The sequence below is a fragment of the Xenopus laevis genome, chromosome 3L (assembly GCF_017654675.1).
Source record: "Xenopus laevis strain J_2021 chromosome 3L, Xenopus_laevis_v10.1, whole genome shotgun sequence".
NCBI classification, from domain to species: Eukaryota; Metazoa; Chordata; class Amphibia; order Anura; family Pipidae; genus Xenopus; species Xenopus laevis.
In genome coordinates, this window is record NC_054375.1 from 11,459,767 (window position 1) to 11,480,679 (window position 20,913).

The following is a 20,913-nucleotide window of genomic DNA, read 5'->3' on the forward strand; positions in this document are numbered from 1 at the left end:
AGGGTTCCCATGCGTTTCCCTAGAAAGACACAGCGAAAGGCACCGGAGCATGGTGGTTCAGTGGTAGATTCTCGTCGCACGCAGATAGATCAGATTTGCTTGACATGCCGCAGGTCGGTGATCTTCAGATGGAATTGAATCTTTTGTGCAAATAGGTGGTAAAGGAAATAAGCCTCTAGTGCTCGATATCATTGGGAATTGTGTTTTTTGGTCTTTTTCTTTTACATTTCTTTGATGTCCTGGTGGCCTAGCATTAGGGCTCTTCTCCCTTGTGAATGCAGTGCTGGCCTATGGTAAAGTTGCATATTGTTTTTTGGCTCTAGTCTAGACTACATTAAGGTCGGCGAGCGAAGGTTGATCTTGTGCTTTTCTGTCGTGGTCCGCTCAGGGAGCGGGAAAGCCCTTTGCTCGTAAAGGCCTCGCAGCTGTTCCTGCTCAGGCAATCAGAATGGCTATTAATTGGCCCCCTTATGTTTTCCTGGCAATCCTAATGCCCATTTCACTACGTTCCCTAATGTGTGGTGGCAACCGTAAAAAAAAAGGACGACGGCAACGCCCCAACGGGGGCTTGAACCCACGACCCGGATTAAGAGTCTCTATGCTCTAAATCGACTGAGAATATGCCAGGGCCGCAGCTAGCTCAACAGGCGCACGTGCCGGGACTGGTGATGTGCCTTGACTTGGCATGGCGTCAGTGTTTTCCATGCGTTTCCCTAGCTTAATGACTACAGGTCTAGGGCACTGAAGTTCTTGGTGGTCAGTGGTGAATTTTCTTCGCTGCCGTGTCGTGAGGTCCTGGGTTTGTCCCGGCCAAATCACGGCTGTGTTTTTGCCGGGGGATGCTATTCAATGACTTTCCTGACGCCCTTGCCAAATTGAAATAGGAGTTAGCGGCGATGGAAATGCAGTGAATTCGCTAGCAGTTCCTTGCAAACGCTATGTCATTTTCAAAGTGAAGCCTGTCTTTCCCGGAGAAAAGTAACGAAGGCCCTCTTTAGCTTTTGGTGTCTTAAGCTGCACGAGATCAACTTGTCATCCAGAGGACTATCCAGCTGCTTGAAATCAGCTTGCCTCTCCAGGCGGAAGATCCAGCTGCTTGACATGCCGCCAGTCAGGTGATCCAAGATGGAATGAATCTTTTGCAAATAGGGTGGTAAAGGAAAAAGCCATCTGTGCTCGATATCATGGGAATGTGTTTTTTGTCTTTTTTCTTACATTTCTTTGGTGTCCCGGTGGACTAGCAAAGGCTCTTTTCCTTTGTGAATGCAGTGCTGGCTTTAGGTAAGTTGCAATGTTTTTGGCCCTCAGTTCAGACACATTAAGGTCGGCGAGCGGAAAGGTGATCTTTGCTTTCTGTCGGGTCCCCAGGGAGCGGAAAGCCTTTGCTCGGAAAGGCCCGCAGCTGTCGCGCAGCAATACAGAAGGCTATAAGTTGCCTTATGTTCTGCATCCAAATGCCCGTTTCACACGTTCCCAATGTTTGGTGGGTGGCACCGTAAAAAAAACGACGACGCAGACGCCCAACGTGGGGCTCGAACCCACGACCCTGAGATTAAGAGTCTCATGCTCTTACCGACTGAGCTAGCCGGGCCGCAGCTGGCTCAACAGGCGGGCCCTTCCGGACTGGTGAGTGCCGACGGCATGGCGTCAGTGGTTCCCATGCGTTTCCCTACAAAGACACAGGTCAGGGCACCTGAAGCATTGGTGGTTCAGTGGTAGAATTCTCGCCTGCCACGCGGGAGGCCCGGGTTCGATTCCCGGCCAATGCACGAGCTGTGTTTTGCCGGGGGATAGCTATTCAAGACTTTCCTGCACGCTCCTTGCCAAAATGAATAGGAGTTAGCGCGAGGAAAAGGCAGGAACGCAAGCAGTCGCTTGCAAACCTATGTCATGTTTCCAAGTGAAGCCTCTTTCCCAGGAGAAAAGTAACAAAGGCCCTCTTTAGCTTTTGGTGCTTGCAAGCTGCACGAGATCAACTTGTCATCCAGGAGGACTATCCAGCTGCTTGAAATCAGCTTGCCCTCCAGGCGGAAGATCCAGCTGCTTGACATGCCGCAGTCAGGTGATCCAAGATGGAATGAATCTTTTGCAAATAGGGTGGTAAAGGAAAAAGCCATCTGTGCTCGATATCATGGGAATGTGTTTTTTGTCTTTTTTCTTACATTTCTTTGGTGTCCCGGTGGACTAGCAAAGGCTCTTTTCCTTTGTGAATGCAGTGCTGGCTTTAGGTAAGTTGCAATGTTTTTTGGCCCTCAGTTCAGACACATTAAGGTCGGCGAGCGGAAAGGTGATCTTTGCTTTCTGTCGGGTCCCCAGGGAGCGGAAAGCCTTTGCTCGGAAAGGCCCGCAGCTGTCGCGCAGCTATACAGAAGGCTATAAGTTGCCTTATGTTCTGCATCCAAATGCCCGTTTCACACGTTCCCAATGTTTGGTGGGTGGCACCGGTATAAAAACGACGACGGCAGACGCCCAACGTGGGGCTCGAACCCACGACCCTGAGATTAAGAGTCTCATGCTCTACCGACTGAGCTAGCCGGGCCGCAGCTTGCTCAACAGGCGGGCCCTTCCGGGACTGGTGAGTGCCGACGGCATGGCGTCAGTGGTTCCCATGCGTTTCCCTAGAAAGACACAGCGCAAGGCACCGGAAGCATTGGTGGTTCAGTGGTAGAATTCTCGCCTGCCACGCGGGAGGCCCGGGTTCGATTCCCGGCCAATGCACGAGCTGCGTTTTGCCGGGGGATTGCTATTCAAGACTTCCCTGCACGCTCTTTGCCGAAATGAATAGGAGTTAGCGCGAGGAAAAGGCAGGAACGCAAGCAGTCGCTTGCAAACCTATGTCATGTTTCCAAGTGAAGCCTCTTTCCCCGAGAAAAGTAACAAAGGCCCTCTTTAGCTTTTGGCGCTTGCAAGCTGCACGAGATCAACTTGTCATCCAGGAGGACTATCCAGCTGCTTGAAATCAGCTTGCCCTCCAGGCGGAAGATCCAGTTGCTTGACATGCCGCAGTCAGGTGATCCAAGATGGAATGAATCTTTTGCAAATAGGGTGGTAAAGGAAAAAGCCATCAGTGCTCGATATCATGGGAATGTGTTTTTTGTCTTTTTTCTTACATTTCTTTGGTGTCCCGGTGGACTAGCAAAGGCTCTTTTCCTTTGTGAATGCAGTGCTGGCTTTAGGTAAGTTGCAATGTTTTTTGGCCCTCAGTTCAGACACATTAAGGTCGGCGAGCGGAAAGGTGATCTTTGCTTTCTGTCGGGTCCCCAGGGAGCGGAAAGCCTTTGCTCGGAAAGGCCCGCAGCTGTCGCGCAGCTATACAGAAGGCTATAAGTTGCCTTATGTTCTGCATCCAAATGCCCGTTTCACACGTTCCCAATGTTTGGTGGGTGGCACCGTAAAAAAACGACGACGGCAGACGCCCAACGTGGGGCTCGAACCCACGACCCTGAGATTAAGAGTCTCATGCTCTACCGACTGAGCTAGCCGGGCCGCAGCTTGCTCAACAGGCGGGCCCTTCCGGGACTGGTGAGTGCCGACGGCATGGCGTCAGTGGTTCCCATGCGTTTCCCTACAAAGACACAGCTCAAGGGCACCGGAAGCATTGGTGGTTCAGTGGTAGAATTCTCGCCTGCCACGCGGGAGGCCCGGGTTCGATTCCCGGCCAATGCACGAGCTGCGTTTTGCCGGGGGATTGCTATTCAAGACTTCCCTGCACGCTCTTTGCCGAAATGAATAGGAGTTAGCGCGAGGAAAAGGCAGGAACGCAAGCAGTCGCTTGCAAACCTATGTCATGTTTCCAAGTGAAGCCTCTTTCCCCGAGAAAAGTAACAAAGGCCCTCTTTAGCTTTTGGCGCTTGCAAGCTGCACAAGATCAACTTGTCATCCAGGAGGACTATCCAGCTGCTTGAAATCAGCTTGCCCTCCAGGCGGAAGATCCAGTTGCTTGACATGCCGCAGTCAGGTGATCCAAGATGGAATGAATCTTTTGCAAATAGGGTGGTAAAGGAAAAAGCCATCTGTGCTCGATATCATGGGAATGTGTTTTTTGTCTTTTTTCTTACATTTCTTTGGTGTCCCGGTGGACTAGCAAAGGCTCTTTTCCTTTGTGAATGCAGTGCTGGCTTTAGGTAAGTTGCAATGTTTTTTGGCCCTCAGTTCAGACACATTAAGGTCGGCGAGCGGAAAGGTGATCTTTGCTTTCTGTCGGGTCCCCAGGGAGCGGAAAGCCTTTGCTCGGAAAGGCCCGCAGCTGTCGCGCAGCTATACAGAAGGCTATAAGTTGCCTTATGTTCTGCATCCAAATGCCCGTTTCACACGTTCCCAATGTTTGGTGGGTGGCACCGTAAAAAAACGACGACGGCAGACGCCCAACGTGGGGCTCGAACCCACGACCCTGAGATTAAGAGTCTCATGCTCTACCGACTGAGCTAGCCGGGCCGCAGCTGGCTCAACAGGCGGGCACTTCCGGGACTGGTGAGTGCCGACGGCATGGCGTCAGTGGTTCCCATGCGTTTCCCTACAAAGACACAGGTCAGGGCACCTGAAGCATTGGTGGTTCAGTGGTAGAATTCTCGCCTGCCACGCGGGAGGCCCGGGTTCGATTCCCGGCCAATGCACGAGCTGCGTTTTGCCGGGGGATTGCTATTCAAGACTTCCCTGCACGCTCCTTGCCGAAATGAATAGGAGTTAGCGCGAGGAAAAGGCAGGAACGCAAGCAGTCGCTTGCAAACCTATGTCATGTTTCCAAGTGAAGCCTCTTTCCCAGGAGAAAAGTAACAAAGGCCCTCTTTAGCTTTTGGTGCTTGCAAGCTGCACGAGATCAACTTGTCATCCAGGAGGACTATCCAGCTGCTTGAAATCAGCTTGCCCTCCAGGCGGAAGATCCAGCTGCTTGACATGCCGCAGTCAGGTGATCCAAGATGGAATGAATCTTTTGCAAATAGGGTGGTAAAGGAAAAAGCCATCTGTGCTCGATATCATGGGAATGTGTTTTTTGTCTTTTTTCTTACATTTCTTTGGTGTCCCGGTGGACTAGCAAAGGCTCTTTTCCTTTGTGAATGCAGTGCTGGCTTTAGGTAAGTTGCAATGTTTTTTGGCCCTCAGTTCAGACACATTAAGGTCGGCGAGCGGAAAGGTGATCTTTGCTTTCTGTCGGGTCCCCAGGGAGCGGAAAGCCTTTGCTCGGAAAGGCCCGCAGCTGTCGCGCAGCTATACAGAAGGCTATAAGTTGCCTTATGTTCTGCATCCAAATGCCCGTTTCACACGTTCCCAATGTTTGGTGGGTGGCACCGTAAAAAAACGACGACGGCAGACGCCCAACGTGGGGCTCGAACCCACGACCCTGAGATTAAGAGTCTCATGCTCTACCGACTGAGCTAGCCGGGCCGCAGCTTGCTCAACAGGTGGGCCCTTCCGGGACTGGTGAGTGCCGACGGCATGGCGTCAGTGGTTCCCATGCGTTTCCCTAGAAAGACACAGCTCAGGGCACCGGAAGCATTGGTGGTTCAGTGGTAGAATTCTCGCCTGCCACGCGGGAGGCCCGGGTTCGATTCCCGGCCAATGCACGAGCTGCGTTTTGCCGGGGGATTGCTATTCAAGACTTCCCTGCACGCTCTTTGCCGAAATGAATAGGAGTTAGCGCGAGGAAAAGGCAGGAACGCAAGCAGTCGCTTGCAAACCTATGTCATGTTTCCAAGTGAAGCCTCTTTCCCCGAGAAAAGTAACAAAGGCCCTCTTTAGCTTTTGGCGCTTGCAAGCTGCACAAGATCAACTTGTCATCCAGGAGGACTATCCAGCTGCTTGAAATCAGCTTGCCCTCCAGGCGGAAGATCCAGTTGCTTGACATGCCGCAGTCAGGTGATCCAAGATGGAATGAATCTTTTGCAAATAGGGTGGTAAAGGAAAAAGCCATCAGTGCTCGATATCATGGGAATGTGTTTTTTGTCTTTTTTCTTACATTTCTTTGGTGTCCTGGTGGACTAGCAAAGGCTCTTTTCCTTTGTGAATGCAGTGCTGGCTTTAGGTAAGTTGCAATGTTTTTTGGCCCTCAGTTCAGACACATTAAGGTCGGCGAGCGGAAAGGTGATCTTTGCTTTCTGTCGGGTCCCCAGGGAGCGGAAAGCCTTTGCTCGGAAAGGCCCGCAGCTGTCGCGCAGCTATACAGAAGGCTATAAGTTGCCTTATGTTCTGCATCCAAATGCCCGTTTCACACGTTCCCAATGTTTGGTGGGTGGCACCGTAAAAAAAACGACGACGGCAGACGCCCAACGTGGGGCTCGAACCCACGACCCTGAGATTAAGAGTCTCATGCTCTACCGACTGAGCTAGCCGGGCCGCAGCTGGCTCAACAGGCGGGCACTTCCGGGACTGGTGAGTGCCGACGGCATGGCGTCAGTGGTTCCCATGCGTTTCCCTACAAAGACACAGGTCAGGGCACCTGAAGCATTGGTGGTTCAGTGGTAGAATTCTCGCCTGCCACGCGGGAGGCCCGGGTTCGATTCCCGGCCAATGCACGAGCTGCGTTTTGCCGGGGGATTGCTATTCAAGACTTCCCTGCACGCTCCTTGCCGAAATGAATAGGAGTTAGCGCGAGGAAAAGGCAGGAACGCAAGCAGTCGCTTGCAAACCTATGTCATGTTTCCAAGTGAAGCCTCTTTCCCCGAGAAAAGTAACAAAGGCCCTCTTTAGCTTTTGGCGCTTGCAAGCTGCACGAGATCAACTTGTCATCCAGGAGGACTATCCAGCTGCTTGAAATCAGCTTGCCCTCCAGGCGGAAGATCCAGTTGCTTGACATGCCGCAGTCAGGTGATCCAAGATGGAATGAATCTTTTGCAAATAGGGTGGTAAAGGAAAAAGCCATCTGTGCTCGATATCATGGGAATGTGTTTTTTGTCTTTTTTCTTACATTTCTTTGGTGTCCCGGTGGACTAGCAAAGGCTCTTTTCCTTTGTGAATGCAGTGCTGGCTTTAGGTAAGTTGCAATGTTTTTTGGCCCTCAGTTCAGACACATTAAGGTCGGCGAGCGGAAAGGTGATCTTTGCTTTCTGTCGGGTCCCCAGGGAGCGGAAAGCCTTTGCTCGGAAAGGCCCGCAGCTGTCGCGCAGCTATACAGAAGGCTATAAGTTGCCTTATGTTCTGCATCCAAATGCCCGTTTCACACGTTCCCAATGTTTGGTGGGTGGCACCGTAAAAAAACGACGACGGCAGACGCCCAACGTGGGGCTCGAACCCACGACCCTGAGATTAAGAGTCTCATGCTCTACCGACTGAGCTAGCCGGGCCGCAGCTTGCTCAACAGGCGGGCCCTTCCGGGACTGGTGAGTGCCGACGGCATGGCGTCAGTGGTTCCCATGCGTTTCCCTAGAAAGACACAGCTCAGGGCACCGGAAGCATTGGTGGTTCAGTGGTAGAATTCTCGCCTGCCACGCGGGAGGCCCGGGTTCGATTCCCGGCCAATGCACGAGCTGCGTTTTGCCGGGGGATTGCTATTCAAGACTTCCCTGCACGCTCTTTGCCGAAATGAATAGGAGTTAGCGCGAGGAAAAGGCAGGAACGCAAGCAGTCGCTTGCAAACCTATGTCATGTTTCCAAGTGAAGCCTCTTTCCCCGAGAAAAGTAACAAAGGCCCTCTTTAGCTTTTGGCGCTTGCAAGCTGCACGAGATCAACTTGTCATCCAGGAGGACTATCCAGCTGCTTGAAATCAGCTTGCCCTCCAGGCGGAAGATCCAGTTGCTTGACATGCCGCAGTCAGGTGATCCAAGATGGAATGAATCTTTTGCAAATAGGGTGGTAAAGGAAAAAGCCATCAGTGCTCGATATCATGGGAATGTGTTTTTTGTCTTTTTTCTTACATTTCTTTGGTGTCCCGGTGGACTAGCAAAGGCTCTTTTCCTTTGTGAATGCAGTGCTGGCTTTAGGTAAGTTGCAATGTTTTTTGGCCCTCAGTTCAGACACATTAAGGTCGGCGAGCGGAAAGGTGATCTTTGCTTTCTGTCGGGTCCCCAGGGAGCGGAAAGCCTTTGCTCGGAAAGGCCCGCAGCTGTCGCGCAGCTATACAGAAGGCTATAAGTTGCCTTATGTTCTGCATCCAAATGCCCGTTTCACACGTTCCCAATGTTTGGTGGGTGGCACCGTAAAAAAAACGACGACGGCAGACGCCCAACGTGGGGCTCGAACCCACGACCCTGAGATTAAGAGTCTCATGCTCTACCGACTGAGCTAGCCGGGCCGCAGCTTGCTCAACAGGCGGGCCCTTCCGGGACTGGTGAGTGCCGACGGCATGGCGTCAGTGGTTCCCATGCGTTTCCCTAGAAAGACACAGCTCAGGGCACCGGAAGCATTGGTGGTTCAGTGGTAGAATTCTCGCCTGCCACGCGGGAGGCCCGGGTTCGATTCCCGGCCAATGCACGAGCTGCGTTTTGCCGGGGGATTGCTATTCAAGACTTCCCTGCACGCTCTTTGCCGAAATGAATAGGAGTTAGCGCGAGGAAAAGGCAGGAACGCAAGCAGTCGCTTGCAAACCTATGTCATGTTTCCAAGTGAAGCCTCTTTCCCCGAGAAAAGTAACAAAGGCCCTCTTTAGCTTTTGGCGCTTGCAAGCTGCACAAGATCAACTTGTCATCCAGGAGGACTATCCAGCTGCTTGAAATCAGCTTGCCCTCCAGGCGGAAGATCCAGTTGCTTGACATGCCGCAGTCAGGTGATCCAAGATGGAATGAATCTTTTGCAAATAGGGTGGTAAAGGAAAAAGCCATCTGTGCTCGATATCATGGGAATGTGTTTTTTGTCTTTTTTCTTACATTTCTTTGGTGTCCCGGTGGACTAGCAAAGGCTCTTTTCCTTTGTGAATGCAGTGCTGGCTTTAGGTAAGTTGCAATGTTTTTTGGCCCTCAGTTCAGACACATTAAGGTCGGCGAGCGGAAAGGTGATCTTTGCTTTCTGTCGGGTCCCCAGGGAGCGGAAAGCCTTTGCTCGGAAAGGCCCGCAGCTGTCGCGCAGCTATACAGAAGGCTATAAGTTGCCTTATGTTCTGCATCCAAATGCCCGTTTCACACGTTCCCAATGTTTGGTGGGTGGCACCGTAAAAAAACGACGACGGCAGACGCCCAACGTGGGGCTCGAACCCACGACCCTGAGATTAAGAGTCTCATGCTCTACCGACTGAGCTAGCCGGGCCGCAGCTGGCTCAACAGGCGGGCCCTTCCGGGACTGGTGAGTGCCGACGGCATGGCGTCAGTGGTTCCCATGCGTTTCCCTACAAAGACACAGCTCAGGGCACCGGAAGCATTGGTGGTTCAGTGGTAGAATTCTCGCCTGCCACGCGGGAGGCCCGGGTTCGATTCCCGGCCAATGCACGAGCTGCGTTTTGCCGGGGGATTGCTATTCAAGACTTCCCTGCACGCTCTTTGCCGAAATGAATAGGAGTTAGCGCGAGGAAAAGGCAGGAACGCAAGCAGTCGCTTGCAAACCTATGTCATGTTTCCAAGTGAAGCCTCTTTCCCCGAGAAAAGTAACAAAGGCCCTCTTTAGCTTTTGGCGCTTGCAAGCTGCACAAGATCAACTTGTCATCCAGGAGGACTATCCAGCTGCTTGAAATCAGCTTGCCCTCCAGGCGGAAGATCCAGTTGCTTGACATGCCGCAGTCAGGTGATCCAAGATGGAATGAATCTTTTGCAAATAGGGTGGTAAAGGAAAAAGCCATCTGTGCTCGATATCATGGGAATGTGTTTTTTGTCTTTTTTCTTACATTTCTTTGGTGTCCCGGTGGACTAGCAAAGGCTCTTTTCCTTTGTGAATGCAGTGCTGGCTTTAGGTAAGTTGCAATGTTTTTTGGCCCTCAGTTCAGACACATTAAGGTCGGCGAGCGGAAAGGTGATCTTTGCTTTCTGTCGGGTCCCCAGGGAGCGGAAAGCCTTTGCTCGGAAAGGCCCGCAGCTGTCGCGCAGCTATACAGAAGGCTATAAGTTGCCTTATGTTCTGCATCCAAATGCCCGTTTCACACGTTCCCAATGTTTGGTGGGTGGCACCGTAAAAAAACGACGACGGCAGACGCCCAACGTGGGGCTCGAACCCACGACCCTGAGATTAAGAGTCTCATGCTCTACCGACTGAGCTAGCCGGGCCGCAGCTGCTCAACAGGCGGGCCCTTCCGGGACTGGTGAGTGCCGACGGCATGGCGTCAGTGGTTCCCATGCGTTTCCCTACAAAGACACAGCTCAGGCACCGGAAGCATTGGTGGTTCAGTGGTAGAATTCTCGCCTGCCACGCGGGAGGCCCGGGTTCGATTCCCGGCCAATGCACGAGCTGCGTTTTGCCGGGGGATTGCTATTCAAGACTTCCCTGCACGCTCTTTGCCGAAATGAATAGGAGTTAGCGCGAGGAAAAGGCAGGAACGCAAGCAGTCGCTTGCAAACCTATGTCATGTTTCCAAGTGAAGCCTCTTTCCCCGAGAAAAGTAACAAAGGCCCTCTTTAGCTTTTGGCGCTTGCAAGCTGCACGAGATCAACTTGTCATCCAGGAGGACTATCCAGCTGCTTGAAATCAGCTTGCCCTCCAGGCGGAAGATCCAGTTGCTTGACATGCCGCAGTCAGGTGATCCAAGATGGAATGAATCTTTTGCAAATAGGGTGGTAAAGGAAAAAGCCATCTGTGCTCGATATCATGGGAATGTGTTTTTTGTCTTTTTTCTTACATTTCTTTGGTGTCCCGGTGGACTAGCAAAGGCTCTTTTCCTTTGTGAATGCAGTGCTGGCTTTAGGTAAGTTGCAATGTTTTTTGGCCCTCAGTTCAGACACATTAAGGTCGGCGAGCGGAAAGGTGATCTTTGCTTTCTGTCGGGTCCCCAGGGAGCGGAAAGCCTTTGCTCGGAAAGGCCCGCAGCTGTCGCGCAGCTATACAGAAGGCTATAAGTTGCCTTATGTTCTGCATCCAAATGCCCGTTTCACACGTTCCCAATGTTTGGTGGGTGGCACCGTAAAAAAACGACGACGGCAGACGCCCAACGTGGGGCTCGAACCCACGACCCTGAGATTAAGAGTCTCATGCTCTACCGACTGAGCTAGCCGGGCCGCAGCTGGCTCAACAGGCGGGCCCTTCCGGGACTGGTGAGTGCCGACGGCATGGCGTCAGTGGTTCCCATGCGTTTCCCTACAAAGACACAGGTCAGGGCACCGGAAGCATTGGTGGTTCAGTGGTAGAATTCTCGCCTGCCACGCGGGAGGCCCGGGTTCGATTCCCGGCCAATGCACGAGCTGCGTTTTGCCGGGGGATTGCTATTCAAGACTTCCCTGCACGCTCCTTGCCGAAATGAATAGGAGTTAGCGCGAGGAAAAGGCAGGAACGCAAGCAGTCGCTTGCAAACCTATGTCATGTTTCCAAGTGAAGCCTCTTTCCCAGGAGAAAAGTAACAAAGGCCCTCTTTAGCTTTTGGTGCTTGCAAGCTGCACGAGATCAACTTGTCATCCAGGAGGACTATCCAGCTGCTTGAAATCAGCTTGCCCTCCAGGCGGAAGATCCAGCTGCTTGACATGCCGCAGTCAGGTGATCCAAGATGGAATGAATCTTTTGCAAATAGGGTGGTAAAGGAAAAAGCCATCTGTGCTCGATATCATGGGAATGTGTTTTTTGTCTTTTTTCTTACATTTCTTTGGTGTCCCGGTGGACTAGCAAAGGCTCTTTTCCTTTGTGAATGCAGTGCTGGCTTTAGGTAAGTTGCAATGTTTTTTGGCCCTCAGTTCAGACACATTAAGGTCGGCGAGCGGAAAGGTGATCTTTGCTTTCTGTCGGGTCCCCAGGGAGCGGAAAGCCTTTGCTCGGAAAGGCCCGCAGCTGTCGCGCAGCTATACAGAAGGCTATAAGTTGCCTTATGTTCTGCATCCAAATGCCCGTTTCACACGTTCCCAATGTTTGGTGGGTGGCACCGTAAAAAAACGACGACGGCAGACGCCCAACGTGGGGCTCGAACCCACGACCCTGAGATTAAGAGTCTCATGCTCTACCGACTGAGCTAGCCGGGCCGCAGCTTGCTCAACAGGCGGGCCCTTCCGGGACTGGTGAGTGCCGACGGCATGGCGTCAGTGGTTCCCATGCGTTTCCCTAGAAAGACACAGCTCAGGGCACCTGAAGCATTGGTGGTTCAGTGGTAGAATTCTCGCCTGCCACGCGGGAGGCCCGGGTTCGATTCCCGGCCAATGCACGAGCTGCGTTTTGCCGGGGGATTGCTATTCAAGACTTCCCTGCACGCTCTTTGCCGAAATGAATAGGAGTTAGCGCGAGGAAAAGGCAGGAACGCAAGCAGTCGCTTGCAAACCTATGTCATGTTTCCAAGTGAAGCCTCTTTCCCCGAGAAAAGTAACAAAGGCCCTCTTTAGCTTTTGGCGCTTGCAAGCTGCACGAGATCAACTTGTCATCCAGGAGGACTATCCAGCTGCTTGAAATCAGCTTGCCCTCCAGGCGGAAGATCCAGTTGCTTGACATGCCGCAGTCAGGTGATCCAAGATGGAATGAATCTTTTGCAAATAGGGTGGTAAAGGAAAAAGCCATCTGTGCTCGATATCATGGGAATGTGTTTTTTGTCTTTTTTCTTACATTTCTTTGGTGTCCCGGTGGACTAGCAAAGGCTCTTTTCCTTTGTGAATGCAGTGCTGGCTTTAGGTAAGTTGCAATGTTTTTTGGCCCTCAGTTCAGACACATTAAGGTCGGCGAGCGGAAAGGTGATCTTTGCTTTCTGTCGGGTCCCCAGGGAGCGGAAAGCCTTTGCTCGGAAAGGCCCGCAGCTGTCGCGCAGCTATACAGAAGGCTATAAGTTGCCTTATGTTCTGCATCCAAATGCCCGTTTCACACGTTCCCAATGTTTGGTGGGTGGCACCGGTATAAAAACGACGACGGCAGACGCCCAACGTGGGGCTCGAACCCACGACCCTGAGATTAAGAGTCTCATGCTCTACCGACTGAGCTAGCCGGGCCGCAGCTTGCTCAACAGGCGGGCCCTTCCGGGACTGGTGAGTGCCGACGGCATGGCGTCAGTGGTTCCCATGCGTTTCCCTAGAAAGACACAGCTCAGGGCACCGGAAGCATTGGTGGTTCAGTGGTAGAATTCTCGCCTGCCACGCGGGAGGCCCGGGTTCGATTCCCGGCCAATGCACGAGCTGCGTTTTGCCGGGGGATTGCTATTCAAGACTTCCCTGCACGCTCTTTGCCGAAATGAATAGGAGTTAGCGCGAGGAAAAGGCAGGAACGCAAGCAGTCGCTTGCAAACCTATGTCATGTTTCCAAGTGAAGCCTCTTTCCCCGAGAAAAGTAACAAAGGCCCTCTTTAGCTTTTGGCGCTTGCAAGCTGCACAAGATCAACTTGTCATCCAGGAGGACTATCCAGCTGCTTGAAATCAGCTTGCCCTCCAGGCGGAAGATCCAGTTGCTTGACATGCCGCAGTCAGGTGATCCAAGATGGAATGAATCTTTTGCAAATAGGGTGGTAAAGGAAAAAGCCATCAGTGCTCGATATCATGGGAATGTGTTTTTTGTCTTTTTTCTTACATTTCTTTGGTGTCCCGGTGGACTAGCAAAGGCTCTTTTCCTTTGTGAATGCAGTGCTGGCTTTAGGTAAGTTGCAATGTTTTTTGGCCCTCAGTTCAGACACATTAAGGTCGGCGAGCGGAAAGGTGATCTTTGCTTTCTGTCGGGTCCCCAGGGAGCGGAAAGCCTTTGCTCGGAAAGGCCCGCAGCTGTCGCGCAGCTATACAGAAGGCTATAAGTTGCCTTATGTTCTGCATCCAAATGCCCGTTTCACACGTTCCCAATGTTTGGTGGGTGGCACCGTAAAAAAACGACGACGGCAGACGCCCAACGTGGGGCTCGAACCCACGACCCTGAGATTAAGAGTCTCATGCTCTACCGACTGAGCTAGCCGGGCCGCAGCTGGCTCAACAGTGGGCCCTTCCGGGACTGGTGAGTGCCGACGGCATGGCGTCAGTGGTTCCCATGCGTTTCCCTACAAAGACACAGCTCAAGGCACCGGAAGCATTGGTGGTTCAGTGGTAGAATTCTCGCCTGCCACGCGGGAGGCCCGGGTTCGATTCCCGGCCAATGCACGAGCTGCGTTTTGCCGGGGGATTGCTATTCAAGACTTCCCTGCACGCTCCTTGCCGAAATGAATAGGAGTTAGCACGAGGAAAAGGCAGGAACGCAAGCAGTCGCTTGCAAACCTATGTCATGTTTCCAAGTGAAGCCTCTTTCCCCGAGAAAAGTAACAAAGGCCCTCTTTAGCTTTTGGCGCTTGCAAGCTGCACGAGATCAACTTGTCATCCAGGAGGACTATCCAGCTGCTTGAAATCAGCTTGCCCTCCAGGCGGAAGATCCAGTTGCTTGACATGCCGCAGTCAGGTGATCCAAGATGGAATGAATCTTTTGCAAATAGGGTGGTAAAGGAAAAAGCCATCTGTGCTCGATATCATGGGAATGTGTTTTTTGTCTTTTTTCTTACATTTCTTTGGTGTCCCGGTGGACTAGCAAAGGCTCTTTTCCTTTGTGAATGCAGTGCTGGCTTTAGGTAAGTTGCAATGTTTTTTGGCCCTCAGTTCAGACACATTAAGGTCGGCGAGCGGAAAGGTGATCTTTGCTTTCTGCCGGGTCCCCAGGGAGCGGAAAGCCTTTGCTCGGAAAGGCCCGCAGCTGTCGCGCAGCTATACAGAAGGCTATAAGTTGCCTTATGTTCTGCATCCAAATGCCCGTTTCACACGTTCCCAATGTTTGGTGGGTGGCACCGTAAAAAAAACGACAACGGCAGACGCCCAACGTGGGGCTCGAACCCACGACCCTGAGATTAAGAGTCTCATGCTCTACCGACTGAGCTAGCTGGGCCGCAGCTGGCTCAACAGCGGGCCCTTCCGGGACTGGTGAGTGCCGACGGCATGGCGTCAGTGGTTCCCATGCGTTTCCCTAGAAAGACACAGCTCAGGGCACCTGAAGCATTGGTGGTTCAGTGGTAGAATTCTCGCCTGCCACGCGGGAGGCCCGGGTTCGATTCCCGGCCAATGCACGAGCTGCGTTTTGCCGGGGGATTGCTATTCAAGACTTCCCTGCACGCTCTTTGCCGAAATGAATAGGAGTTAGCGCGAGGAAAAGGCAGGAACGCAAGCAGTCGCTTGCAAACCTATGTCATGTTTCCAAGTGAAGCCTCTTTCCCCGAGAAAAGTAACAAAGGCCCTCTTTAGCTTTTGGCGCTTGCAAGCTGCACAAGATCAACTTGTCATCCAGGAGGACTATCCAGCTGCTTGAAATCAGCTTGCCCTCCAGGCGGAAGATCCAGTTGCTTGACATGCCGCAGTCAGGTGATCCAAGATGGAATGAATCTTTTGCAAATAGGGTGGTAAAGGAAAAAGCCATCTGTGCTCGATATCATGGGAATGTGTTTTTTGTCTTTTTTCTTACATTTCTTTGGTGTCCCGGTGGACTAGCAAAGGCTCTTTTCCTTTGTGAATGCAGTGCTGGCTTTAGGTAAGTTGCAATGTTTTTTGGCCCTCAGTTCAGACACATTAAGGTCGGCGAGCGGAAAGGTGATCTTTGCTTTCTGTCGGGTCCCCAGGGAGCGGAAAGCCTTTGCTCGGAAAGGCCCGCAGCTGTCGCGCAGCTATACAGAAGGCTATAAGTTGCCTTATGTTCTGCATCCAAATGCCCGTTTCACACGTTCCCAATGTTTGGTGGGTGGCACCGTAAAAAAACGACGACGGCAGACGCCCAACGTGGGGCTCGAACCCACGACCCTGAGATTAAGAGTCTCATGCTCTACCGACTGAGCTAGCCGGGCCGCAGCTTGCTCAACAGGCGGGCCCTTCCGGGACTGGTGAGTGCCGACGGCATGGCGTCAGTGGTTCCCATGCGTTTCCCTACAAAGACACAGGTCAGGGCACCGGAAGCATTGGTGGTTCAGTGGTAGAATTCTCGCCTGCCACGCGGGAGGCCCGGGTTCGATTCCCGGCCAATGCACGAGCTGCGTTTTGCCGGGGGATTGCTATTCAAGACTTCCCTGCACGCTCCTTGCCGAAATGAATAGGAGTTAGCGCGAGGAAAAGGCAGGAACGCAAGCAGTCGCTTGCAAACCTATGTCATGTTTCCAAGTGAAGCCTCTTTCCCAGGAGAAAAGTAACAAAGGCCCTCTTTAGCTTTTGGTGCTTGCAAGCTGCACGAGATCAACTTGTCATCCAGGAGGACTATCCAGCTGCTTGAAATCAGCTTGCCCTCCAGGCGGAAGATCCAGCTGCTTGACATGCCGCAGTCAGGTGATCCAAGATGGAATGAATCTTTTGCAAATAGGGTGGTAAAGGAAAAAGCCATCTGTGCTCGATATCATGGGAATGTGTTTTTTGTCTTTTTTCTTACATTTCTTTGGTGTCCCGGTGGACTAGCAAAGGCTCTTTTCCTTTGTGAATGCAGTGCTGGCTTTAGGTAAGTTGCAATGTTTTTTGGCCCTCAGTTCAGACACATTAAGGTCGGCGAGCGGAAAGGTGATCTTTGCTTTCTGTCGGGTCCCCAGGGAGCGGAAAGCCTTTGCTCGGAAAGGCCCGCAGCTGTCGCGCAGCTATACAGAAGGCTATAAGTTGCCTTATGTTCTGCATCCAAATGCCCGTTTCACACGTTCCCAATGTTTGGTGGGTGGCACCGTAAAAAAACGACGACGGCAGACGCCCAACGTGGGGCTCGAACCCACGACCCTGAGATTAAGAGTCTCATGCTCTACCGACTGAGCTAGCCGGGCCGCAGCTTGCTCAACAGGCGGGCCCTTCCGGGACTGGTGAGTGCCGACGGCATGGCGTCAGTGGTTCCCATGCGTTTCCCTAGAAAGACACAGCTCAGGGCACCGGAAGCATTGGTGGTTCAGTGGTAGAATTCTCGCCTGCCACGCGGGAGGCCCGGGTTCGATTCCCGGCCAATGCACGAGCTGCGTTTTGCCGGGGGATTGCTATTCAAGACTTCCCTGCACGCTCTTTGCCGAAATGAATAGGAGTTAGCGCGAGGAAAAGGCAGGAACGCAAGCAGTCGCTTGCAAACCTATGTCATGTTTCCAAGTGAAGCCTCTTTCCCCGAGAAAAGTAACAAAGGCCCTCTTTAGCTTTTGGCGCTTGCAAGCTGCACAAGATCAACTTGTCATCCAGGAGGACTATCCAGCTGCTTGAAATCAGCTTGCCCTCCAGGCGGAAGATCCAGTTGCTTGACATGCCGCAGTCAGGTGATCCAAGATGGAATGAATCTTTTGCAAATAGGGTGGTAAAGGAAAAAGCCATCAGTGCTCGATATCATGGGAATGTGTTTTTTGTCTTTTTTCTTACATTTCTTTGGTGTCCCGGTGGACTAGCAAAGGCTCTTTTCCTTTGTGAATGCAGTGCTGGCTTTAGGTAAGTTGCAATGTTTTTTGGCCCTCAGTTCAGACACATTAAGGTCGGCGAGCGGAAAGGTGATCTTTGCTTTCTGTCGGGTCCCCAGGGAGCGGAAAGCCTTTGCTCGGAAAGGCCCGCAGCTGTCGCGCAGCTATACAGAAGGCTATAAGTTGCCTTATGTTCTGCATCCAAATGCCCGTTTCACACGTTCCCAATGTTTGGTGGGTGGCACCGTAAAAAAAGGACGACGGCAGACGCCCAACGTGGGGCTCGAACCCACGACCCTGAGATTAAGAGTCTCATGCTCTACCGACTGAGCTAGCCGGGCCGCAGCTGGCTCAACAGGCGGGCCCTTCCGGGACTGGTGAGTGCCGACGGCATGGCGTCAGTGGTTCCCATGCGTTTCCCTACAAAGACACAGGTCAGGGCACCGGAAGCATTGGTGGTTCAGTGGTAGAATTCTCGCCTGCCACGCGGGAGGCCCGGGTTCGATTCCCGGCCAATGCACGAGCTGCGTTTTGCCGGGGGATTGCTATTCAAGACTTCCCTGCACGCTCCTTGCCGAAATGAATAGGAGTTAGCGCGAGGAAAAGGCAGGAACGCAAGCAGTCGCTTGCAAACCTATGTCATGTTTCCAAGTGAAGCCTCTTTCCCCGGAGAAAAGTAACAAAGGCCCTCTTTAGCTTTTGGCGCTTGCAAGCTGCACAAGATCAACTTGTCATCCAGGAGGACTATCCAGCTGCTTGAAATCAGCTTGCCCTCCAGGCGGAAGATCCAGTTGCTTGACATGCCGCAGTCAGGTGATCCAAGATGGAATGAATCTTTTGCAAATAGGGTGGTAAAGGAAAAAGCCATCTGTGCTCGATATCATGGGAATGTGTTTTTTGTCTTTTTTCTTACATTTCTTTGGTGTCCCGGTGGACTAGCAAAGGCTCTTTTCCTTTGTGAATGCAGTGCTGGCTTTAGGTAAGTTGCAATGTTTTTTGGCCCTCAGTTCAGACACATTAAGGTCGGCGAGCGGAAAGGTGATCTTTGCTTTCTGTCGGGTCCCCAGGGAGCGGAAAGCCTTTGCTCGGAAAGGCCCGCAGCTGTCGCGCAGCAATACAGAAGGCTATAAGTTGCCTTATGTTCTGCATCCAAATGCCCGTTTCACACGTTCCCAATGTTTGGTGGGTGGCACCGTAAAAAAAAGGACGACGGCAGACGCCCAACGTGGGGCTCGAACCCACGACCCTGAGATTAAGAGTCTCATGCTCTACCGACTGAGCTAGCCGGGCCGCAGCTGGCTCAACAGGCGGGCACTTCCGGGACTGGTGAGTGCCGACGGCATGGCGTCAGTGGTTCCCATGCGTTTCCCTACAAAGACACAGGTCAGGACACCGGAAGCATTGGTGGTTCAGTGGTAGAATTCTCGCCTGCCACGCGGGAGGCCCGGGTTCGATTCCCGGCCAATGCACGAGCTGCGTTTTGCCGGGGGATTGCTATTCAAGACTTCCCTGCACGCTCCTTGCCGAAATGAATAGGAGTTAGCACGAGGAAAAGGCAGGAACGCAAGCAGTCGCTTGCAAACCTATGTCATGTTTCCAAGTGAAGCCTCTTTCCCAGGAGAAAAGTAACAAAGGCCCTCTTTAGCTTTTGGTGCTTGCAAGCTGCACGAGATCAACTTGTCATCCAGGAGGACTGTTATGGACAGAAGTATGTCCTAAGAGTATCTGACCCTTCCAAATTATATGATAAGTAAATCCAACCGGCTGGCAGAAAGAAAATGACACTGACACGACTGTTCAGTATGCAAATGTTTCTCACTCTGTCTTTATTTCAAAGTACAAAAGGTTATAAAGGCAAATCGGAGGTTTGACACCCCCCTAAGCTTGCGGTTAAGCTATATAGCTTCAAATGGAAAATTACAAACTACGAAAGTTTAGGTTATATATCTTCAAATGGAAAGCAATAAGGTGTAAAGTCTCTTATGCGGTTTAATTCAGCAGTCGTCTTCAGGAAACAGGTGCAGAGTGGCATAACCACAAACGTATGTGACCTCCTTAGCACAAGCCTGTTTCTATGAAGAGGTTCCTCTTGGTTACGGCCTAGCGAGATATCTGGGTTATAGAGACATCTGAGCAGGAAATATGTTTTGCAAAATAGCTTATGCAAGGAAATATATCAGACATGCATGCAGTATGGCAGTAAAATAGACTTTTTAAATGATAGCAAACAGAATAGACTGACCAGTCCACCACAATCCCCCCTAAAAACGTCTATTTTGCTGACCTTACCTAAATAGAAGTTAGCAAGTTGCTCCAGAGGGGGTACACCCTAATGGTGGGTATGATGCTTCAGCGTGGTCTGGAGAGACCTGCACAAAATCAGTGACCAACCCTTCCAACTTAACTAACAGCACTGACCTAAGCGAGGGAGGGGGTGGGAGTGGGTGGGGTCAGAGGAAGGAATTGGGAGAGGGCAGTAGTAGGAATGTAATGGTGGAAAAGGGCACGAACGAGATCATCAGGGTCCGATCCATCATCAGTATCAGCATCGGTAGCACAGTCCTCAGTGTTGACATAAATATTGGGTGCGGAGAGTACAAAGGTAGGAGTCAGGTCAGAGGCAAGACAAAGTTTGCGAATGCAGGGAATAAAACAGCAAAAAATGAGAGCACAGAGAGATAAAAGGATAAGGGAAACTATACCTATCTCAGCAAGCACTTTCTTCCAACCAGTGAGCCAGGTGAAGTACTGATCCCACGGATCAGTTACACCTGAGTTACGCTTAAGTTCCTCAGATAGTTCCTCTAATTTTTTAATGGCTATCGTGACCGAGCCATCTGGGCCAGTGTTGTCAGGGATATAGGTGCAGCAAGTCGAAGATTTATCAAGGACTTTGCAAACCCCACCTTTCTCAGCTAACAACATATCTAGGGCTAGGCGGTTTTGAAAAGTCATATGAGAGGTAGAATTAAGTTGATCTGCTATACCTCGAAGGGCATCTTTGGTGAAATTAACAAAACGCTGTTGATTATAGTAGATATAGTTAATCCAATCTACATTCTTATTGACTGTAACAAAAAGGAAAAGGGATTCAAATCCAGCAGCAACTTGATCTCTGGCTTTGAATTCATTTGGGACTCCTCGAGGGACACCAATGGCATCAATGTATACATGTGGGTCAAGGCTGCCAAATGGAGTGACATCACGTTTTGTGATAGAATGGTGGGGAGAGGTGGCGGTTGCGGGGGCAAGAGGGGTCCATGGGATTATGTGTAGAGGAATTATGGCTTTGCTTAAGGCACACTCACCATACCAATTTGTAGGCAGAAGATTACGGATCTTCATATCGCCACATATCCAAAAAATATCACTCAACGCTTGGGTTTGGGCTTGCAAAGTTGGAGATGTGACATTCTGATACTCGGAACAGTATCCCGTGGTGAAGTTACCTAGAGGCTTAGCAGAGGAGGAATAAGGAGAAGAGAAACAGGTATAATTCCCAGGATAGATAGTAATACCAGGTGGTGGAGGGGAAGTGGAAGGGAGGATGGGATAATTA

General features: G+C 51.6%; 38 non-coding genes across 38 annotated transcripts; 19 read left to right on the plus strand and 19 right to left on the minus strand.

The window, feature by feature from the left end:
* Positions 1-1,517: 1,517 nt before the first annotated feature.
* trnak-cuu lies at positions 1,518-1,591 on the minus strand. Its single transcript has one exon. It is a non-coding gene; the product is annotated as a tRNA-Lys (tRNA).
* Positions 1,592-1,698: 107 nt separating this feature from the next.
* trnag-gcc lies at positions 1,699-1,769 on the plus strand. The gene has a single exon. It is a non-coding gene; the product is annotated as a tRNA-Gly (tRNA).
* Positions 1,770-2,466: 697 nt separating this feature from the next.
* On the minus strand, positions 2,467-2,539 carry trnak-cuu. The gene has a single exon. It is a non-coding gene; the product is annotated as a tRNA-Lys (tRNA).
* Positions 2,540-2,647: 108 nt separating this feature from the next.
* On the plus strand, positions 2,648-2,718 carry trnag-gcc. The gene has a single exon. It is a non-coding gene; the product is annotated as a tRNA-Gly (tRNA).
* Positions 2,719-3,413: 695 nt separating this feature from the next.
* On the minus strand, positions 3,414-3,486 carry trnak-cuu. Its single transcript has one exon. It is a non-coding gene; the product is annotated as a tRNA-Lys (tRNA).
* A 109-nt stretch (positions 3,487-3,595) lies between these two features.
* On the plus strand, positions 3,596-3,666 carry trnag-gcc. Its single transcript has one exon. It is a non-coding gene; the product is annotated as a tRNA-Gly (tRNA).
* Positions 3,667-4,361: 695 nt separating this feature from the next.
* On the minus strand, positions 4,362-4,434 carry trnak-cuu. Its single transcript has one exon. It is a non-coding gene; the product is annotated as a tRNA-Lys (tRNA).
* A 108-nt stretch (positions 4,435-4,542) lies between these two features.
* On the plus strand, positions 4,543-4,613 carry trnag-gcc. The gene has a single exon. It is a non-coding gene; the product is annotated as a tRNA-Gly (tRNA).
* A 696-nt stretch (positions 4,614-5,309) lies between these two features.
* trnak-cuu lies at positions 5,310-5,382 on the minus strand. Its single transcript has one exon. It is a non-coding gene; the product is annotated as a tRNA-Lys (tRNA).
* Positions 5,383-5,490: 108 nt separating this feature from the next.
* On the plus strand, positions 5,491-5,561 carry trnag-gcc. The gene has a single exon. It is a non-coding gene; the product is annotated as a tRNA-Gly (tRNA).
* A 696-nt stretch (positions 5,562-6,257) lies between these two features.
* trnak-cuu lies at positions 6,258-6,330 on the minus strand. The gene has a single exon. It is a non-coding gene; the product is annotated as a tRNA-Lys (tRNA).
* A 108-nt stretch (positions 6,331-6,438) lies between these two features.
* trnag-gcc lies at positions 6,439-6,509 on the plus strand. The gene has a single exon. It is a non-coding gene; the product is annotated as a tRNA-Gly (tRNA).
* Positions 6,510-7,204: 695 nt separating this feature from the next.
* trnak-cuu lies at positions 7,205-7,277 on the minus strand. Its single transcript has one exon. It is a non-coding gene; the product is annotated as a tRNA-Lys (tRNA).
* Positions 7,278-7,385: 108 nt separating this feature from the next.
* Positions 7,386-7,456, plus strand: trnag-gcc. Its single transcript has one exon. It is a non-coding gene; the product is annotated as a tRNA-Gly (tRNA).
* A 696-nt stretch (positions 7,457-8,152) lies between these two features.
* Positions 8,153-8,225, minus strand: trnak-cuu. Its single transcript has one exon. It is a non-coding gene; the product is annotated as a tRNA-Lys (tRNA).
* Positions 8,226-8,333: 108 nt separating this feature from the next.
* trnag-gcc lies at positions 8,334-8,404 on the plus strand. The gene has a single exon. It is a non-coding gene; the product is annotated as a tRNA-Gly (tRNA).
* Positions 8,405-9,099: 695 nt separating this feature from the next.
* Positions 9,100-9,172, minus strand: trnak-cuu. The gene has a single exon. It is a non-coding gene; the product is annotated as a tRNA-Lys (tRNA).
* A 108-nt stretch (positions 9,173-9,280) lies between these two features.
* Positions 9,281-9,351, plus strand: trnag-gcc. The gene has a single exon. It is a non-coding gene; the product is annotated as a tRNA-Gly (tRNA).
* Positions 9,352-10,046: 695 nt separating this feature from the next.
* trnak-cuu lies at positions 10,047-10,119 on the minus strand. The gene has a single exon. It is a non-coding gene; the product is annotated as a tRNA-Lys (tRNA).
* Positions 10,120-10,225: 106 nt separating this feature from the next.
* Positions 10,226-10,296, plus strand: trnag-gcc. The gene has a single exon. It is a non-coding gene; the product is annotated as a tRNA-Gly (tRNA).
* A 695-nt stretch (positions 10,297-10,991) lies between these two features.
* trnak-cuu lies at positions 10,992-11,064 on the minus strand. Its single transcript has one exon. It is a non-coding gene; the product is annotated as a tRNA-Lys (tRNA).
* Positions 11,065-11,172: 108 nt separating this feature from the next.
* On the plus strand, positions 11,173-11,243 carry trnag-gcc. The gene has a single exon. It is a non-coding gene; the product is annotated as a tRNA-Gly (tRNA).
* Positions 11,244-11,939: 696 nt separating this feature from the next.
* On the minus strand, positions 11,940-12,012 carry trnak-cuu. The gene has a single exon. It is a non-coding gene; the product is annotated as a tRNA-Lys (tRNA).
* Positions 12,013-12,120: 108 nt separating this feature from the next.
* trnag-gcc lies at positions 12,121-12,191 on the plus strand. The gene has a single exon. It is a non-coding gene; the product is annotated as a tRNA-Gly (tRNA).
* Positions 12,192-12,887: 696 nt separating this feature from the next.
* Positions 12,888-12,960, minus strand: trnak-cuu. The gene has a single exon. It is a non-coding gene; the product is annotated as a tRNA-Lys (tRNA).
* A 108-nt stretch (positions 12,961-13,068) lies between these two features.
* On the plus strand, positions 13,069-13,139 carry trnag-gcc. The gene has a single exon. It is a non-coding gene; the product is annotated as a tRNA-Gly (tRNA).
* A 695-nt stretch (positions 13,140-13,834) lies between these two features.
* On the minus strand, positions 13,835-13,907 carry trnak-cuu. The gene has a single exon. It is a non-coding gene; the product is annotated as a tRNA-Lys (tRNA).
* A 107-nt stretch (positions 13,908-14,014) lies between these two features.
* Positions 14,015-14,085, plus strand: trnag-gcc. Its single transcript has one exon. It is a non-coding gene; the product is annotated as a tRNA-Gly (tRNA).
* A 696-nt stretch (positions 14,086-14,781) lies between these two features.
* trnak-cuu lies at positions 14,782-14,854 on the minus strand. The gene has a single exon. It is a non-coding gene; the product is annotated as a tRNA-Lys (tRNA).
* Positions 14,855-14,961: 107 nt separating this feature from the next.
* On the plus strand, positions 14,962-15,032 carry trnag-gcc. Its single transcript has one exon. It is a non-coding gene; the product is annotated as a tRNA-Gly (tRNA).
* A 695-nt stretch (positions 15,033-15,727) lies between these two features.
* On the minus strand, positions 15,728-15,800 carry trnak-cuu. Its single transcript has one exon. It is a non-coding gene; the product is annotated as a tRNA-Lys (tRNA).
* Positions 15,801-15,908: 108 nt separating this feature from the next.
* Positions 15,909-15,979, plus strand: trnag-gcc. Its single transcript has one exon. It is a non-coding gene; the product is annotated as a tRNA-Gly (tRNA).
* Positions 15,980-16,675: 696 nt separating this feature from the next.
* Positions 16,676-16,748, minus strand: trnak-cuu. The gene has a single exon. It is a non-coding gene; the product is annotated as a tRNA-Lys (tRNA).
* A 108-nt stretch (positions 16,749-16,856) lies between these two features.
* trnag-gcc lies at positions 16,857-16,927 on the plus strand. Its single transcript has one exon. It is a non-coding gene; the product is annotated as a tRNA-Gly (tRNA).
* Positions 16,928-17,622: 695 nt separating this feature from the next.
* trnak-cuu lies at positions 17,623-17,695 on the minus strand. Its single transcript has one exon. It is a non-coding gene; the product is annotated as a tRNA-Lys (tRNA).
* Positions 17,696-17,803: 108 nt separating this feature from the next.
* On the plus strand, positions 17,804-17,874 carry trnag-gcc. The gene has a single exon. It is a non-coding gene; the product is annotated as a tRNA-Gly (tRNA).
* Positions 17,875-18,571: 697 nt separating this feature from the next.
* On the minus strand, positions 18,572-18,644 carry trnak-cuu. Its single transcript has one exon. It is a non-coding gene; the product is annotated as a tRNA-Lys (tRNA).
* Positions 18,645-18,752: 108 nt separating this feature from the next.
* Positions 18,753-18,823, plus strand: trnag-gcc. The gene has a single exon. It is a non-coding gene; the product is annotated as a tRNA-Gly (tRNA).
* The last annotated feature ends 2,090 nt before the right edge of the window (positions 18,824-20,913 follow it).